The sequence below is a fragment of the Diadema setosum genome, chromosome 3 (genome assembly GCF_964275005.1).
Source record: "Diadema setosum chromosome 3, eeDiaSeto1, whole genome shotgun sequence".
Classification (NCBI taxonomy): Eukaryota; Metazoa; Echinodermata; class Echinoidea; order Diadematoida; family Diadematidae; genus Diadema; species Diadema setosum.
This window is the reverse complement of record NC_092687.1, coordinates 47,403,322-47,421,804: the sequence shown is the minus strand read 5'-3', so window position 1 is coordinate 47,421,804 and position 18,483 is coordinate 47,403,322. Positions and strand designations below refer to the sequence as shown.

At 36.7% G+C, this 18,483-nt stretch overlaps 2 long non-coding RNA genes across 2 annotated transcripts; both read right to left on the bottom strand.

Moving 5' to 3' along the window:
- Window positions 1-5,689: 5,689 nt before the first annotated feature.
- LOC140226435 (uncharacterized) lies at window positions 5,690-7,187 on the bottom strand. Its single transcript, XR_011900960.1, has 2 exons — window positions 7,098-7,187; window positions 5,690-6,434 (listed from the first exon to the last, which is right to left on the bottom strand). It is a non-coding gene; the product is annotated as an uncharacterized lncRNA (long non-coding RNA).
- A 1,960-nt stretch (window positions 7,188-9,147) lies between these two features.
- Window positions 9,148-14,735, bottom strand: LOC140226434 (uncharacterized). The gene is made up of 4 exons (XR_011900959.1): window positions 14,566-14,735; window positions 13,227-13,508; window positions 11,427-11,567; window positions 9,148-10,681 (listed from the first exon to the last, which is right to left on the bottom strand). It is a non-coding gene; the product is annotated as an uncharacterized lncRNA (long non-coding RNA).
- Between the last annotated feature and the right edge of the window lie 3,748 nt (window positions 14,736-18,483).

The following is an 18,483-nucleotide window of genomic DNA, read 5'->3' as shown; positions in this document are numbered from 1 at the left end:
GTGTACGTCACCAAGCATATTTCCCTGTGCTAAGACCTTGTTGTCTTCTAAATGATTTGTATAAAGCTTCTCGACATGTGTCACACATTTTATCCTGCTGTTGTAAAGTAGGAATTTTTTTTCGCTTGTACAGAGATCATTTCAGACCTGGAAACTATACTCGTTTGATCAGGGACAAAAATCCTTATTATAAGCCTTACATGAATATGGCAGAAATTGTCTGTCTTTTAACGTAAGTAATTTCAATTTAATGAACCATTCGGTCACATTTTCAAGGCTAAATATAATATCCAATAATCACATGCATTCAGATTATGTCCGTCACAGACTCATAAGTACTTCATATTCATTTTCACAATTTTTACCGGCCAGTCTAACCCCCAGAAGGTACAGTAATCATCGCTTCGGATGATTTCGCTGGTAGTGGTGAAGCCGTCTGTGATTTGGACGCCGTTCAAATACCAGGTCAGAGCAGCCGAGCCGTGGATGTCATTTCCTGAGCACACTGCTGTGACTTCAAGGCCAGCCCGGAGAGGCGAGGGTACCTCGAGGTTCACTGTCATTGCAACTGCAAGAACAAAAAGAAAATCTATAAGGGGATTGATTCTGAGTCATGACTTAATGAATTTAACACAGATACAAAGACTCGTATGCACACATTAGGTTCTACACAATATCCTAAATACAAAGTACACATAGTACAAGCGAAGTGAGCAATTGCATTGAGTAATTAAATAAGATATAAAGGAATGGTAAATACAGACTCCTGATGATACACAACATTAATAGATGAAAATCTACCCAAACGTGGTTATTTTCAGTCTTTCATAACATTTTATAACATTCCATTTGCATCACGACTTCCCAAATAATACCCTTCGCCGCTTCACGCGTTGTAGCTGCCTGCAATGTAAAATTCATGTCAGTGTATATAAATTACACGAAAAGAGTGATAATGCCATGGTGCAAAATAATAACCAGACTATTTAACGTTTTTTATACTCCTTACCGCTATGGTAAATATTCATGAGAAGAATCCCGACCTGAACCAACACTCCGCTGCCGATCATTCTGATGTGAGTCTTGGATAACATGAGAATCCTGCTGGATGAAATAAACATGAAAATAATCAACTATACTATAGTGAGTACATACTATTAACACTTAAGTACATTGCATTCAAAAAATGCAAACAGATATAAAATATCAATAAAATGACGAATGAAAACAAAAGAAATGAATAACTTATAATCAGTATAAGATATCAATACAAAGTATTTCTTGTTAATTAAGTTGACTTCTAAAAGAGGAATGAATATTTCGCATAACAAATACCAGATGTTTGAGGAAGATGAAATTCAGCATTCGTTAGTCTTATGTACTCGCTTCTACTCACAATATCACTCCGGGAGAATGTGAAGGAGAGAGTGTTGTACATTTCAAGAAATACTTGACTATAAACATCATTCGTCACCCGGTCTGGTATAGTTGTAAATGCGGAAAAGACAACTTCCGTGATCCAGATCCGTCCGCGCAACGTGCGGTGGGCTGGAAGGCTGGTCTCTCGCTTTACATCCCATGATCAAAACACATGTCTTGATTTCCCTTTTTTACTTCAGTTGGGTTTGAATGCTGTGAAAATCAGATTTCTTGTGTTCAAGCTTTTAGAGTTTAAAATTCTATTCGCGTAGATATACGAGTCTTTGCAAATCCTTTCTGAAGCATATTTGAACACCAATGCTCTATTGTCATCGAACTGCTGAAAAAAAAAAAAAAAAAAAACCTTCACATAAACAAAACAGAAAATATGACAGATTTGCTACGGCGTAGAGACAAACTCAAGGATGTACCAAGAACTTCCGTTATAATGATAAGTAAGAAAACGGACAAAGATATTATGTGTTTAATGTTTAAATCAGGAGAATGGACGAATTTTCACAATTGAGATATCAAACGGAGACTGATTAATGAACTACAATGTATATAAATGGGAATCACGGCATTGCGCTTTGGAAATACTGGTCTGAGTATAGCATCATGATAATATCCAGTTATTTGTTCATGGATATTTCCTGTCAAGCTATATGGATATAAATATTACCTCACTTTTTGCTGTTCTTGTTTTCACTGCTTGGGCATATTTCCGGTTTTTTGTTGACGTTTGAGGTCCTGCGAGTCCGTTTTGAAATTATTTCACCGCACTTCCTCTATTAACAGTTCGTAATGATCTGTGAATATAGCAGACACTAAGAATATGTGAGAAGCATTTAGGTCTTGATAACTTCATCTTTTATAAACTAGTATAATACTATGTTCTGATGTTTACAATATTCTACCACAGTTACAACTAGCAGGCACATGCACTGTGACGTCTTGTTAAAATGTCTCTCACTTGTAGGAATATCTCAGATTCTTTTACTTTCAGTGGACACACAGTCCTACCAACATCACCTGTGAAAGTTGTTCAAGGCCCTAAACTTATTAAAGGGACTGTACAGTACTGGTTGAGGTAAGGGATTCATGTTTTGAACATTTCAAAGTGAGATAATGAGAAACCTCTTATGAAATTTGAAAGAGCATGTGATTTTATTAGAAGGATTCAACGTTTATTTGATGAAAATTGGTTTTGAAATGGCTGAGATATCCAAAAAAGTGATAATAATAAAAGGCGACAGGCCCCAACTTTATTAGGATCTCTTTTTTTCACCTTGTTTTTGGATATCTCAGCCATTTCAAAACCGATTTTCATCAAATAAACTTTTGATACCCTTTAGAATTGCATGCTCTTTGACATCTCATAGAGTGGTTTCTGAATATCTCACAAAACGTTAAAAGCTAAATCCTCACCTCGACCAGAACTGTACACACCCTTTAAACTGTATTGCAGGTCGACTTCCGTCTGCCTCCTTCGACATGATTTTTCTGTAGAACGAGTGGTAAATACGCGCTGTTGAGATATCTCGACTTGTAGAAAAACCTCAGGATCTTTTCTTTTAATGCTCCATTACATTTTACTTCTATACTGTTATACTTCTAATATGTCCTGTGGAAGTTCTTCAAGGCCCTAAACTTATTGAACTGTATTGCAGGTTGACTTCCGTCTGCTTCCTCTGACACGATTTGACTGTAGAACGAGTGGTAAATACGCTCTGTTGAGATATCTCGACTTGTAGAAAAAACCTCAGGATCTTTTCTTTTAATGCTCCATTACATTTTACTTCTATAGGTCCTACTGTTAAACTTCTGATATGTCCTGTGGAAGTTCTTCAAGGCCCTAAACTTATTGTTAATATTGAACTGTATTAAAGATTGACTTCCGTCTGCTTCCTCCGACACGATTTTACTGTAGAACGAGCGGTAAATACGCTCTGTTGAGATATCTCGACTTGTATAGAAACCTCAGCTTCTTTTCTTCCCATGCTCCATTATATTCTACTTTGATACTCCTTATACTACCAATACTACCAGTGAAAGTTATAGACCTTAGACTTACTGGACTGCATGATTGCAGGTTGACTTCCGTCTGCCCTCCTCAGACACGATTTTGCTGAAGAACTGGTCGTTGAGGGCGTTCATCAGTGTGGCTTATCAGATTCGGCACTAGGGCTTATCTCAGTTGTTGTGGGTACATGTATCAGTAATTTCGTAATTAGCTCACGTGAACCGTTCCGAAAATGACCTTTCTTTTTGCTCATTTGGTTGAGGCATGTAATTTTTGTTTCAAAGCGTCATGAGGTATACGGTTGCCCGACGTAGCAATTTATGGAAGTCATGTTCAAATAAAGAATAAATTTGCATAGAAAATACTGGTTACCAGAGAAGCCGCCTCTCTATCAACAATCAGGGAAGCATCATTTCATAGTATGCACTGTATGCAGAGGAAACTATTTCTACTATTATTGCCAAATGTTGGGCTTTAATGAACAATTTGCTTCTATCAGGTGGATGTGCTAGCAAGAACTGTTAAGGATTACATGAGAAATCATGGCATCACAGATGCAATGCCTGTTATAAAATGACTTTTTTTTTGCTCATGCGCAAAGTCGAACTACGAAATGGCTTTTAACAAAACAAAACAAAACAAAACAAAACAAAACAAAACCAGGACGATTCTTTTTCGATAGCTCTTTTGTTTGAAAATATACTGCCCTGTAACTGAAGATAGGAGACTGGTATCTACACGGAAGGTAGAAGTAAATACAAACAATGACTTCGTAGAGGTCAGTCGAAATAAATAAAGAAAGAAACAAACAAAGAAACATCAACAAACTCACCTATTCAGAAGGAACCCATTAGAAAGAGTAACTAAATTCACTTGCTTTCAACCAAAGGAAGTCTGCTCTTTAAATTCAAGCTTCCATATTACTATCAGTGATGAATGATATCATTTTTTTTCAATTTTTATTTCATTTCTTTTATTTCAATATTTGCCATGAGGGGCATATCTTCAATGCACATATTACTTGACATTCTAATGTATAAAAATGCATATTAATTTGTAAAAGACAATCCACTTTAACAGGTTAAAAACCATTCCTGGCAAAGGAATGGAAGCTGGTGATGAAGTTAAGAACATGTGGCAACATGAAGCAACAGGCTAAAGCCAATTACGTGTTCATGGATATTCCCTGTCAAGCTATTATCTATAGAGGATCTCACTTTTTGCTGTTCTTGTTTTCACTGCTTGGGTAAATTGCCGTTTGTTTGTTTTTTGACGGTTGAAGTCTGACGAGTCCATTTCAAAATAATTTTACTGCACTTCCTCTATTAAATCTTCGTAATGCTCTTTGAATTCCAGAACCTAGGAATATGTGATTAGCATAAGAAGTTGATAACTTCATCTTTTAAAAGTTTAACAGGTCTAATGTTCTGCATGATGTTCTCAATATTACATCACAGTTTCAACTTAGCGGCACATGCACTGTAAGACGTCCTGTTGGGATGTCTCTTCTTGTAGGAATATTTCACTGTTTTACTTTCCATGGTATATTATGCTACCAAAACCACCACTGAATGTTTTGTAGAACTTAGATTATTGAACTGCATTGCAAGTTTACTTCCGTCTTCCTCCTCTGACACAAATTTACTGCAGAACGAGAGATGAACACGTCTTGTTGAGATATTTCGACTTGTAAGAAAACCTCAGATTATCTTACTTGCAGCACTTCATTACACTCTAATATTGGAATACTACAAATACCTTTTAGTTAAATTACTTTATTTGAGGTTAATTGCAGGTTGACTTCCGTCTGCGGCCTCCTCCGACACGATTTTGCTGAAGAACGAGTGGCTTATCCTAATGCAAGTGTTGAGATATATCTAGAATTGTGGGAAAACCTCAGACTCTTTTAATTTCAATACTGCATTATATTCCGCTATTATAGGCCTTCTCTGATCAATCCCATTTCTGACATTTCTGTATAAGACCTGAATCTTAATGGTGGTGAGGTTGACATCTAATCTGCCTCCTCCGATAGAATTTTGCTCTATAGAACATGTCGTTGAGGGCGTTTGTCATAATAGTTTGTTTTATTTCAGATTAAAACCCCCACCAAAATCATCATCATCATCAACTGCAACAACAACAAAACAATACCTTTTTGATAATGTCGTGGATAGGTGGTACGTTAGGGGGCTGTGATGATGTGGTGATAGACCCCAGGACTCAAATGAATGAGTGGACGCAGGATTGTAGTTCACTTGACTTTATTGGTGTCAGTAAATCGACACACAAAAAAGAAAACCCTGCAAGAAACAGGAAAACAATCATAAGTTTGTATTCAACATTTCATTTCTTAATAAATTGATCCCCCTCTTTTTGCAATGCAAGAGCACTTCCCAAAATGTGAAAACTATATGTATATATGGTGCTAAATCTACAAATGTAATTACTTTCCATGCAGATCAAGATAGAAGCTATGATGCAATACACAATAAATTGTCTTCAACACTCGTGGACTCACTATCCACACAATTATCTCGAATATCCAAACTTCCCAGGATATTCACAAAACTCTATAACTCGTTCATCGCCCGATACATGAACTAGTATTGTATCAATGAACTCTAATCAGCCACCATCTAAACTCGCATGTACCATCTAAACATGCACTCGAATAAACAATTTAATCATTACCCCATAGCGACTATCATAAATCATGTACATACCAATAATTACTTCCATGTAAATCTGTTTCAGTTTTTGCATACCGAAAGCTTTCCCCCTTTTTAGCAATAGATAAATCACCAAAAAAAAACATTCATTGTTGTATCATACACAGTTGCACATTATACACAAAAATGGTGAACAATTGCTCATAAATCATTCATGCCTACCCTAAGTCAGGTAGCAACTCGCTCTTTGAAAGTATGAACCCTCATCCTCAGACATGAGAACACCAGTACCGGAGGGCTGAACATCTCACCCATGAACACTAAAAATAAATACAGTAAATTGATTCTTCAGTATACCACTGTACTGTCATAATGTTCATTTAGGAACACAAAGATTTAATTCTCTTCTATCAAACTTTACACAAATTTCTCGATCAACATTACAATCATTCAACTCAAAAAATGAATCAATTATAGATTTACTTGACCATGCTTTGAATACAATACTCATCGAAATTATGATCATTCTATACATTAAAGAATGAAATTATTATAACAACCATTGATTAATTTATAAACTGGCGCCATGTAACATCATTAAGTCATGGGCGCCGCCATCTTGAATAATCTAAACCATGGGTGCCGCCATTTTGAACAATCTAAATCATGGGCGCCGCCATTTTGAATTGACTCAAATTAAAACACCCTCCACCTAAATTCACACTTTGACATATATACCACAAATGATTTCTCAGTTCATATTATTTCCGTGAAAAGAACAAAAATCACGTCAACTCAAATTTCTCCCATTTACATTCCAACGGCCCTATTTATACTGTCATTAGTTTAACTCAAACAAATTACAACCGACATCTGTCAGTTTTATAACAATGTACACGTGTATACAATTAACTAATAACGTATTTTTATACTGTCACAAATCTCTTTCTCTTGATAGCTATAACACAATATAAAGGACTTACAGTTTGTCTTGTCCAAAAGAAACTCTGCCAAACCAAAAGACATCATAACAGGCAGAAAACAGCCAGACTCAACCCATTGCTGCAGGTTGCTTGTCCTAGCTACGGTGCGAGAGTGCGAAGTGAGGTGTGTGTCGTGCAGAGTGCAGTGCAAGTGTCCAAATTTCCCGCGGTACATACGAACAGCACAAAGGGCGCATTCATGTGCAACTCAACCCCTGGAAAATGACTAATATTCATCCGCCTACTGTCCATTTCTGTTTACAGCAAAATTTCACAAAATTATGAAAATTATCCTTCTCACTCCTATTTCTAAACACACCAATCTAACCTTCCATTTTCCAACTACATATACCAAATTACGCATCACAAATAGGGAGTACATTAATTCCAGACACTAATTTCTGATACATCGGTGCATGGTCATCTTGAATACCTAAAGCATTCCGAATTCCTGACTGTGATTACCAAGCACGTTCGACAAAAAGCTCTTTGTAAACAACTCCTGTTTCACAACAACTGTCTAATGAGCTGTAATAAACTCACAATAAAACTAGTAGTCTTCAATAAAGTATTTTCATCACTTTCTCAATTTCCATTTCCCGTCAATAAAGCTCTTTGCGTTTGAAAATCTATGACCCCGTCCTGGATAGGTGCCTGCTTTAATGAAACATAGAAGTGAAAATGAAGAAATAAGACTTTGAAGACTGTATATTATTTTGGAAACGTTTGTGTGTTTCCTTTTTGTTTTGTTTATTTTATTTTTACTTCAAGCAGAATTGTGTGATTAGATGTGTCCGAAGAGCCCCTTTTTTCATTTCTTAAAAATCTATACACACTTTTTCAAGATCAATTCTTACATCTTTTGAAAGGATGCTGCTAGCACTATTTCGAAAGTTGGTACTACACATTAACAACATGTGTCAATCATATTAGTCGAGCATGGTAAAATTCAAGTTGATTTGATAATCCCTTCATTGCCGTTGCTATGAAGTTTTACATCATTTTTTTTTTTTTTTTTTTTTTTTTTGCCCTACTGCGATATTTATTTTACACAGCACGGCTCACGGTAAGATTAAACGCTTGAATAGACTGTACTTCAGAACCTCTTTTCTCGGAACACACTTTTCCAGAGTGTGTGCTTTCTTTCCAATGTTTAGATAGCTTAGGAGAGTATATTTGAGTTGAGTTTTGCATTATTTAAAGTTTCAAGTCTGGATACTCTTCCAGAACATGATCGCGCTAAAAAATCCATGTCTTGTGGCTTCTTTATTGGTTTTCTGATGTAGGGTCATTTATGTATACACACACACACACAAACACACACACACACACACACACACACACACACACACATAGCCTTAAATACATTCATATACTTTTATAGGTTGAGACCTAACTTATGTTTGCTCTCTAACATTCTTTGGTGAGATAACGAAATAACTCTTTTTGAAATATGAAAGATATGTGATTCCAAAAGGAATCCACTGTTTATTTGATGAAAATTGTTTTGGATATGGCTGAGATATCCAAAACAGACTGATCCTAATAAAAAGTGGGACCAACCTTTTATTACGGTTCTTTGTTTTATTTTATCTTTTTTTATATCTTAGCCATAAACCGATTTTCATCAAATGATTTTAGAATTCCTGTTAGAATAATATGCTCTGTAATATTTCGAGGGTGATTTCTTGATATCTAGCAAAATGTTTAAACTCTCATCCTCATCTCTAACGATACTACACCATCCATTTCAAACATACAATCATATCCATCCACTCACTAATATAAATTCGTCTCCATTTCACGTGGAGTCTCATATTGTGTTTTTCTTCTGCCTCCAAACTTGCTTTCTGCAAACATCCTGTCATTCTCTATACAATCATACTACAAGGTCATGAGCATCACAGATACACTCAACTCCAACGAACAGCTGCAGTTTGCCTTACACAATCATGAGTAGTCTGTGTTCACCATTCTATACCGATGCACATAAGCACGCCATTTCATGCTTACACACGTGAACATGATGCATACACAAACATAATGTGTCTCCATCTTACTTTTGTGACTTTCTACACAGCGTACTTCTCCCTCTCATCCGTCACGCGACTTTAATAGAAACATCCATACCTATTCACAAACACGTTCTATGATTCATCAATGACTGTGATTTTGATTTTAGATTCTCTTTTCTTTTCAGAAAGAGGGAGACAAAAATGCAATGACAAATATGTAATCATGAAATCAGACAATTAAGTGTTATAAAGACGTGTTTTTTGTTAAATCTTCAAAAGAAGTCTTTACTGAGTGATATGCTTTTACAATGCCAATCGTATACTACTGGATAAAGACTGAATAACAAATATGTAGGCCCTAATCGTAATATCAATCAAATCGAATATGATTTGATCAAATGCTTTGAAGGCAGAAGCAAAGAAATGATCCCTTTCAAAACTTGTTAATCATATCTGAGAGGGTTTCATGTATTGTCCTCGTGTCAGAGACTAAAATTTTCTTCCTTCATCAATGAATTAGGTACTGTGACAAGGTCCGATTCAAAACAAATCCCCAAAAAAGGTAGGAAGATGGAAAGATCTTTACTCACAAACACAATCATCTAATAAATATCTACGTAAACGTGCAGTTTACATCAAATAAAACATCAATTGTAACTTCATCTCCATTTCCAAAGCAATATTACTTCCTCGTAGGCTGCGCTCTTTAAAATAACAGTCGCATTGACAAGTTTTGCAGATTTTCCAAGCTTCTTCACTATTACACGAATTGAAAGCAGTTCATTCTAAGACAATTTTGACAATTACGTTGAATAAAGAGAATTGTAATTGTACAGGATTTGTAGGTCTCAATAGTTTAACTGTCGTGTGTGGTCACTATTATTTGCTGCATGTGTTCAACCTTACTGAATATTAATGGCTACATAGTATTTCACACAATGTATTTGAATATTAGTAATACATAATAGCTTCATGTTCCATTATTGCTGTTTGAATAACAATGGGTTTAATTCCTGGGATCACTGACTTTGTCAAAAGAAGTAATAAACAGGGATGTGAGAACATGATTCCAGTTGATATGTTTCATCTACAGGGGAGTTAATAGCAAAAGGTACGATCCGTCCTAAGGTGTGAAGAAAGAAGAAGAAAATGAAAAAAAAAAAGAAGAAATGACGCACGGACAACGGACGCAAAATTGATGCAAAATTATGAATCGCAATCGCTCACTTCAGCCTTGTATATCAATCACAGTTCACATTTTGAAAAAAAAAAAAAATTATACGTATCCTACTTGTAAGACACAATAGTTTAACTCACATATGTATTGGAACTTGTTCTTACAGCATGGTTTCCACTTCTGTGTACATTATGGTTACTTTTTTCGATCCTGTTCAGTGTTGAAATTAAATCGTGGTTCTCATCTGCTCATTGACAGATGTAAATTATCTACTAGTATGTACGGCCTTCACACTCATCTACTGTCACATTCGCCAGGTGGGTGGTTGTCTTTGTCGAACGAAATGATAAAGTTGATTATGAGGCCGAGATTCCAGTTCATATGCTCCATCTCTAGAAAGAGTATACGAAAGACAAAACAGAAATAATTTAACTGTTAGAACAGATTAAAGACATGTTTGATGAGAAGGAAAGAACCTCCATATAGTACACACGTCTTACTACTACTAGTGATGAGATGTATCTGCACATTTAAATTCATGAAATTATGGGCTTTTAGATTTACTTGTGAATTTAACCTTATCAGCAAACCGCACACGGTAGACTGAAACAAAATTAATGATCAATGAAAGTAAATGCTCACTTTTTCTTTGTTATTGTTATGAAATTGTTCAAAACTCACAAGACCACTGTTTTAAAATCCTGTTGTTACTCTAATGATAGAAACTGTTTACACAGACTTTATTCTACCTGGAGGCGGAAATGAATTCTTCTATTCAGTAATAACATTTTCAAACCAGGAACCTGCAGCCCTTAGCTCTGATACTTTGTAATTATTTCGATTGAAATACTGATAGACTCGCGCAGGAAATTCAAACAAGGGTTATGTTGAAATGGCTGTAGAAGAAGAAGAAGAAGGCGAAGATACCAAAAACAAAATATGAATGAACAGAAGAAGAAAGAGAAGAGTGGGAAGAAGAAGATTGAGACACATAGTTAAAAAGGTAAAAAGAGTTTTTGACGCTTGAAGGATGTGAAGGCAGGATAGAAAGAGAGAAAGAAAAGGTAAAAAAGGTAGGCCCTACCTGTAAAATCAGAAGAAGAGAATTCAGTAGAAAAGGAAAAATAAGTCTCGTACCTTTTCAGAAGATGATAATTTTGCTTCCCTTCATCACCACGATCACACAGTTAGCCATCAAAATGAGGAACGTCGTGACACCCAGGGCGTACGTGGTCGACATTTTCTGAAGAACTCCTCGATGAAGACAAGCAATTGCACCTGTAGTTAGACCGTAATGTAAGCCCGCTATTTTGACCGAGCACCATTATAAGGGAATATCGAAGGCAAGCGACCAAAGCCTAGAGTATTAACAAACACGTCATTTCATATCCCTTATCTACGTCATACCATGTTATTTACAAAACAAATATACTTTGTTTTCAACAAATTCAATTTCTTCAAATTTCTGGCATTTGATTCACCGAGAGGTAAGTAGATTTCATCTTCCTCTGTGTGTGTGTGTGTGTGTGTGTGTTTGTGTGTGTGTGTGTGATGTAAGACTTATGGGGTGTTGCAAGAAAGTTGCAATCAATTGCAACTTGCAACTGATTGTCACTGGCCGATTAAAATCATTGTTGCATGCATGTCTTCTTAACAGGGCAGACCCTGAGCCAATCAGAATGGTTGTTTCAAAATTAGCAATAATTTGCAATTGATTGCAACTGTCTTGCAACACCCCATTAGTCTTGTAAACTGAGGATGCGAGTCCTTGACGCACACCTGATTAGTGAAATAGTTTTCAATAAATCTGCATTAATGTATTCTGAATATCAAGTTTCAACCAACATAAAATTAAATAGTAGATGTACGTCGTTGATAATTAAACACGCGACACACACAAATGTTGTCATTTTAGTCCTTGTTCCTCCACACACACTATACACACCAGTTCTCTTTAAGCAGTACTTTCCTGTAGAAACAATGTATCCGACTTGATTATTACCGGCACACGATTTGTCGATAAGTGAAATACTAGGAAATGGTCCAATACTATAGTACATCTCTCAGGAGAATACCAGCCAGATTACAGCTTGTAGAATCAGTCGTGTCCTGTTTTGTAGTAAATGCTTGCACCCAATTGTGAATTCTAACAGGGAATTTTATATTTGGTTCAAGATAAAAATCAAACTCTGTGATAAACGAAACGTAGGCCCCTAATGTCAATTGTGTTGTGTTGTGTTTTTTTTTTTTGGTTTTTGTTTTTGTTTTTTGGTCAAGAAATCAACAATAGTAGCCCATATAAGACACATTTTCTGCCTAATCCTCGGTAATCAAAGAAATATTTCAAACAGACACTGATGAATTTGGGAGACGATGCACAATTTCTGCAAATATATATCTATAGAATTTGCGTTGTCTATTAAGAAAAAGAAAGTTTCAGCATGCTATTAACACTTTAAGACTCACGAAAGATATGTGAATCTTAACATTGTAAGTTTTCTGTTGTCAACAAAACAGAACAAAGCAAGACAAAAAGCTCATCACCACAGACATTGTGTTGATTCATGAGAGCAAATTTGCAACCACTGACTGAAAAAAAGACAAATTTAAGGTATTAAAAGACATTGATATACAGACCTATATACTGCAAAAATTTCTTTAATTTTAGCACTAGCATGAAGGGGTAAAAGTAATATATTCATCAGCCCAATAAGCTGTTTGTATAATTGATCAACATGCAGTATGTATAAGCCAGAAAAAGATGCCACTAACAACTTTGGTATAATACAAATCCACATGATTAATTATTGGCTCTACGTATATAACTCTATTTGGTGAGAGAGAAAAATAATATGTATGTGAACTGAAACTGATTTTCCGTATGCTGATTAAAAGCGCTTTGGTATAGCAATGATATGGAAAGTTTTATCATCTTGCCGTCGCTTCTTGGACAGTAAGTCGTTGTAGCGTTCGTCATTCCAATGTTGTTAATGCCGGTGCAGGAGATTTCGACGCATTCACTGGGAATGGACTCAAGGATCAAGGAAGGGGAGCTTGAAGCTGACTCGATGATGCCATTCACTGCAATCTCGTATATTCCCAGTAGTGGAAATGGCTGGTCACGTGGGTCGACGTCACACGTGATCCTGAGGCCATTAGTTTCTTGTCTGTCCTCGTTGTCAGCGATCTTGATCAAGATGATATTGTCTGCTGGATGGTCTGTCGAGATGACGAGAGTTAAAGGTAGACGGATGATAGAACACATTCTACTGATAATAATTATACATTTTTACAAATGTTAATAGAATACAGTACACTTTGTATGATCAAAAAGTAGGAGTCAATATCAATTTCTTTTGAAAGTTAATCGTGCTATCATCTTTTTATTGTCATCGGCAAGTGTTAGTATAACTTCAAAAGCATTAAGTAAAATCTTGCTCATCATGGAAATAAACAAAAAGAGATGTATAATTAAGTATGTATATGTATCGTTCCAAATCAACAAAGCTTCCATATCAGCTCACGAACAACCATTATCTTGGCGCTTCGAGTGTCTTGCACTAATTTGCTGCGAGCTCGATTCTCACATCAAAACTGCTTTATTTTCTACTTTATGAAAATAACTACGTATGCCTTTTCTTCTTTTTTTTTAATACCTTGCCATGTGAATTAAGGATCCTTATTAATTGCATCATATGCATTATTAAAGGGATATGCATTATTAAAGGGATAGTACAGTATTGGTGGATATGAGAATTGGGCTTTTAACTTTCTGCGAGATACCATGAAAACACTTATGATATAGTACAGAGCATACCATTTTAAGAGGAATTCAAAGTTTATTTGATGAAAATCGGGTTTGGAATGACTGAAACATCCAAAAACAAAGTAAAACAAAGCGATGGTAATAAAGTGTGGGTCCCACACTTTATTAGAATCGCCCTTTTTTATATCTCAGCCATTTCAAAACCAATTTTCATCAAATGAACGTTGAATTCCTCATAGAGTTACATGCTCTTTCATATTTCATAAGAGGTTTCTCATTATCTCACAAAAAAAAAAATGTTAGAAACTTGAAATTAGGTCTCAACCAAAACTATACAATCCCTTTAATTATATTGTCTGAAAAGTTATGTCGTGTCGTAATCATCGTATGCCTGGCAACCAGCACAGATTTCACCAATATTCTGAGAAGACTTTACATAAGGGGAAGGCGTTAATTTTTGACTTGCACGCAGGTGCAGATAGATCAGATATTAAACGAAAAATTACTTACGCTGAACTTCCAAGATTCGAGACCGTTCACTGCCGATCAGATGACATTGAAGTACGCCCCCATTGTCAGCTGCGGCGGAGTGAACGTCAGCTCGCTACTAACGTTGTAATATGTAAAACGATTGATACGGTAGTCAAGACCCGAAGTAACAGACTCGTTGACAGCATTATCGCTTCTTTTACATGAGAAACAACAGCAAACAGAAACCAATGAACTGGAATTAGTTTGAATATTATCAAAACATTTATCTTGTGCATGATAAGTAAACCATTGTAGATATATGCGATTGCTACGGCGCGATCGATCATCACATAGGACCCTAAAGTTCACATAAAGTTCATCCTTGCTTCAATGATGAACGAAGATGTCTCTTCTGGAATGATAATAATCAATACCTCCGTCACACTAGAGGCGTAATGAGCCGGAATGCCAATGGAATGAAAATTCTTCCTGCATTCCTGCATGCTCGAAATGCATTCTAAAAATTTGGACGACATTCTGAGTGCAATCCAAACATTTAGGCCCTTTCTTGTGGCCAGCCCGAACGTTTTACCCATGCTTAATAACATTCGAGGAGCATTCGAAGTGGAGAAATATCGATCTGCATTCGAAAGGTATTTTGATTGGACTCTGCTTACATTGTAAATATTTTTACGCCATTCTAAACATTCCTACGGCATTCAAACAGCATTTGAAAAATTCTGGCCTCATTTGAGGGAGAATCGGAACGGTGTTGAACCTCAAATTCTGCCAAAATATCTCAAATGCTCCAGTGCTCATACAATTACCCCCACTTAAATACAATACTGGTTAGCGAAAAGGTAACTGGTTAGAGTAATGATTACAGTTAAGGTTAGGTTTGGAGTTAGAGTTTGGGTAAGGGTTAGGATTAGGTTCAGAATTAGGAGCAGGATTAGGGTCACGGGAAGGATCTTGGGTAATTGCCCAGCGGGTAACTGGCCTAGAGACTCTCTTTCAAAAAGGTCTTGCTGGAGGACAGTAATCTGTAGCAAAGCAACATGGTCCAAGGATGATCGGGTTGACACTAGACTGGCAGCTGAAAATCACCATCTTATACGCTATCGGAGACCATTTCGCCGGCATTCTTGACACACACGGAACATTCGCATTGCATTCTAAGTACATTCTTAGTGTATTCTAATTTGTCCATATGTTTGTCATTTCGGCTAAATGAATTTAAGGCCTAGTATCAAAAGAAAGGTAGTTGTTTTTTTTTTTTTTTTTTCGTTAACGGGGGAATTTCATTACGTCAACACCATTCGCAATTTTTTTTTTCTACACACTGATGAAAACGTCAGAAAATTGTGCTGCTGATCCCTGTCTGCAACCTGCCTCTACTGGCTCTGGGCAAGAAGGATCTACAAACCTGGGGGTGTTTCACAAAGAATTTAAGGTGAACTTAAAAGTCAAGATTGACTAAAATCTATGGTATGCTGTGTGTGCTGTGATTCATGTTGCTCAACTTTTTGATGAAAGATGAAGATTTTGGAGACGTTTTACATGTAGCCATTAAAATACAAGATGAAATAAGTAACAATTAAATCACTTTGTAAATAAAATTACGATAAACGCAAGCAGGTGTTGATTGGGCTCAAGAAATTGGACAGGGAAACCAGTGGCATACTTTATTTTGGTTAATTCCAAATCAAGTTCGACTTCGTGAACAATACTCCCAGCCACTGTAGGCCCTACCATGTGGGTCTGGACGCCGACGGCATATCAACACACTTGTACGTCTTGCATGGACGAGTTGTCTTCACACACTCGTATGAGCCAGGCTAGCTTGGTTTCAAAATATTTTTGCTTTGTTTGTTTGTTTGCTTGTTTGTTTGTTTCATTTCCATCTGAGGAGATGGCTGGATAGCCCATATTCAGCTGCAATAGCTGGGGCCCGTTACATAAAAGTTACAATTATGGTTACTTTGCCATCCAATGGCAACTTCCATGGAATTCTTGATTTTTTATTGGCTGTTGAGTATTGTTGCCGTGGTATTTACCATTGGATGGCAAAGTTACCATAATTGTAACTGTTATGCAATGGGCCCCTGGTCTTCCATTGGGTCCAGTTGGATGGAAGGCGGGACCACTTCTCCGGCCTAAGCACCCTGATCTTTGCGATGAATGAATGAAGTGGGATCTTTTACGTGGATGAGTTGTGACTCTCTCACACACGGACCTCCATCTTATGTCCTATCCAAGGGACAGAGTGTCTTGCCTCTTAACAAGGGGACGGTATGGTTAAACACTAATGTCATGTAGGCCTTCTAAGCGGATGATATTCTGAAAACCTTCCTAATAAGATTTGTCTTCCTAAGTCAGGATTTTTTCTCAAGTGGTATTGTGAAAACCTTTCTATTTTTTTTTTTAGTTAAGAAAGAAATTATAGGAAAACAAGCCTATCCCTACCCCCCCCCCAAAAAAAAAGATGCCGAATTACTCTAAGAGGAAATATGCACATTTCTGAATTAGTGAGAATTTGGTGTGCTACAATGCATAATGATTTTAAATTGATTCACAGAGGAAGACTATTATGAAACCCTTACCGGTAACTCCATACCCCAAAGTACTTTATCATGACAATTAAAACAAGATTAGACACCTAGCTTCGTGTTAAATAACTTTCTTTACTTCTCATTACATAACTTGATAGCTAAAACAGGGCTCAACACGAACTTCTTTTTTTTTTTGGTGGCCCGATGGGGCCATCAAAATCTACATTTCTAATTTTTGGTGGCCCGAGAGAAAAATTTGTTGCTCCGAAAAAAACCAATAAAAGCATTAGAAATCTTTGTTTTATAATGAGTCAAATATTCAAGTTCTATCATAGAAAGAATTAGGAGCTGGACATATCTACTCATATGTACTTCATAGCGGTAGTGTAAATAAACCTCAACAAACTCGCAACACTCCTTCTCAGGCACTCTTTCAGTCATTTTCATCCATCCTTTAAAAAAAATTTAACTGCTGAATGGTGAAGACTAAGTATAGATATTCATTGACAGGTACATGGGGTTGCAACATCTAAAGATAAATAAACTTACACTTTTCAACAAAAAGAACAAAAAAATGGACCACCAAATTAGCCTTTTTTTTTAATTTGGTGGCCCGACTTTCATTTTTGGTGGCCCCTGGCCACCGGGCCACTCAAAAAGAATCCACGTACATATAATAGGACCTACGTTCAGTAGCGCTCGTTTGTTATGTTATACATACGCATTGTGTACGTTACAGGCGTATGCATGGTAGCGCTGGCCGCCACGCTGATGGGTCGCCGCGCCGGCTCGCTGGATGGAGGTCGATCGTGTAGCTAGCTGGTTGTATCCAGCCGGTCAGCCCGGCCACACGCGTGTACATAGCTGTTTACACTGTCTTGATTACTTTTGTTAAAACACTGAAAAAAACCCACAAAGATAAACACACACACACACACACACACACAAACAAACACAAGAAGAAGTTGAATATTTAAAAACCGGTTAAGACCCTTTTACCCATTTCGAAATCACTCGATGGTTTGAATTTAAACTCTGCGCTGCACTCAAACACTTGGCCGCGGTATGGTAGTGTACACGTACACGGCAGCGCAGTACAGCCATTTCTAAATGAGTCTAAAAGTGTCCAACTTAACAGCAAATATTAAACTTTTACCAGACTTTGTAGACTCAGGTGTAGGGACTTTTGGTTGTAAAATATTTAGAGAGAGTTTGTGCATATTTGAAACTTGCGTGGCGATTCAAAACTATCAACCCTACACACGCACTGTGCCTCCCGCTAGATTGTGCATTGATTTTGACATACAACACTGTGTGAAGTGGTAGTGGCAAAGAGAGAAAGAGAGAGAGAGAGGGAGAGAGATAAAGAAAGAAACAAAACTCGAACGAGAAACTACTTTAATTC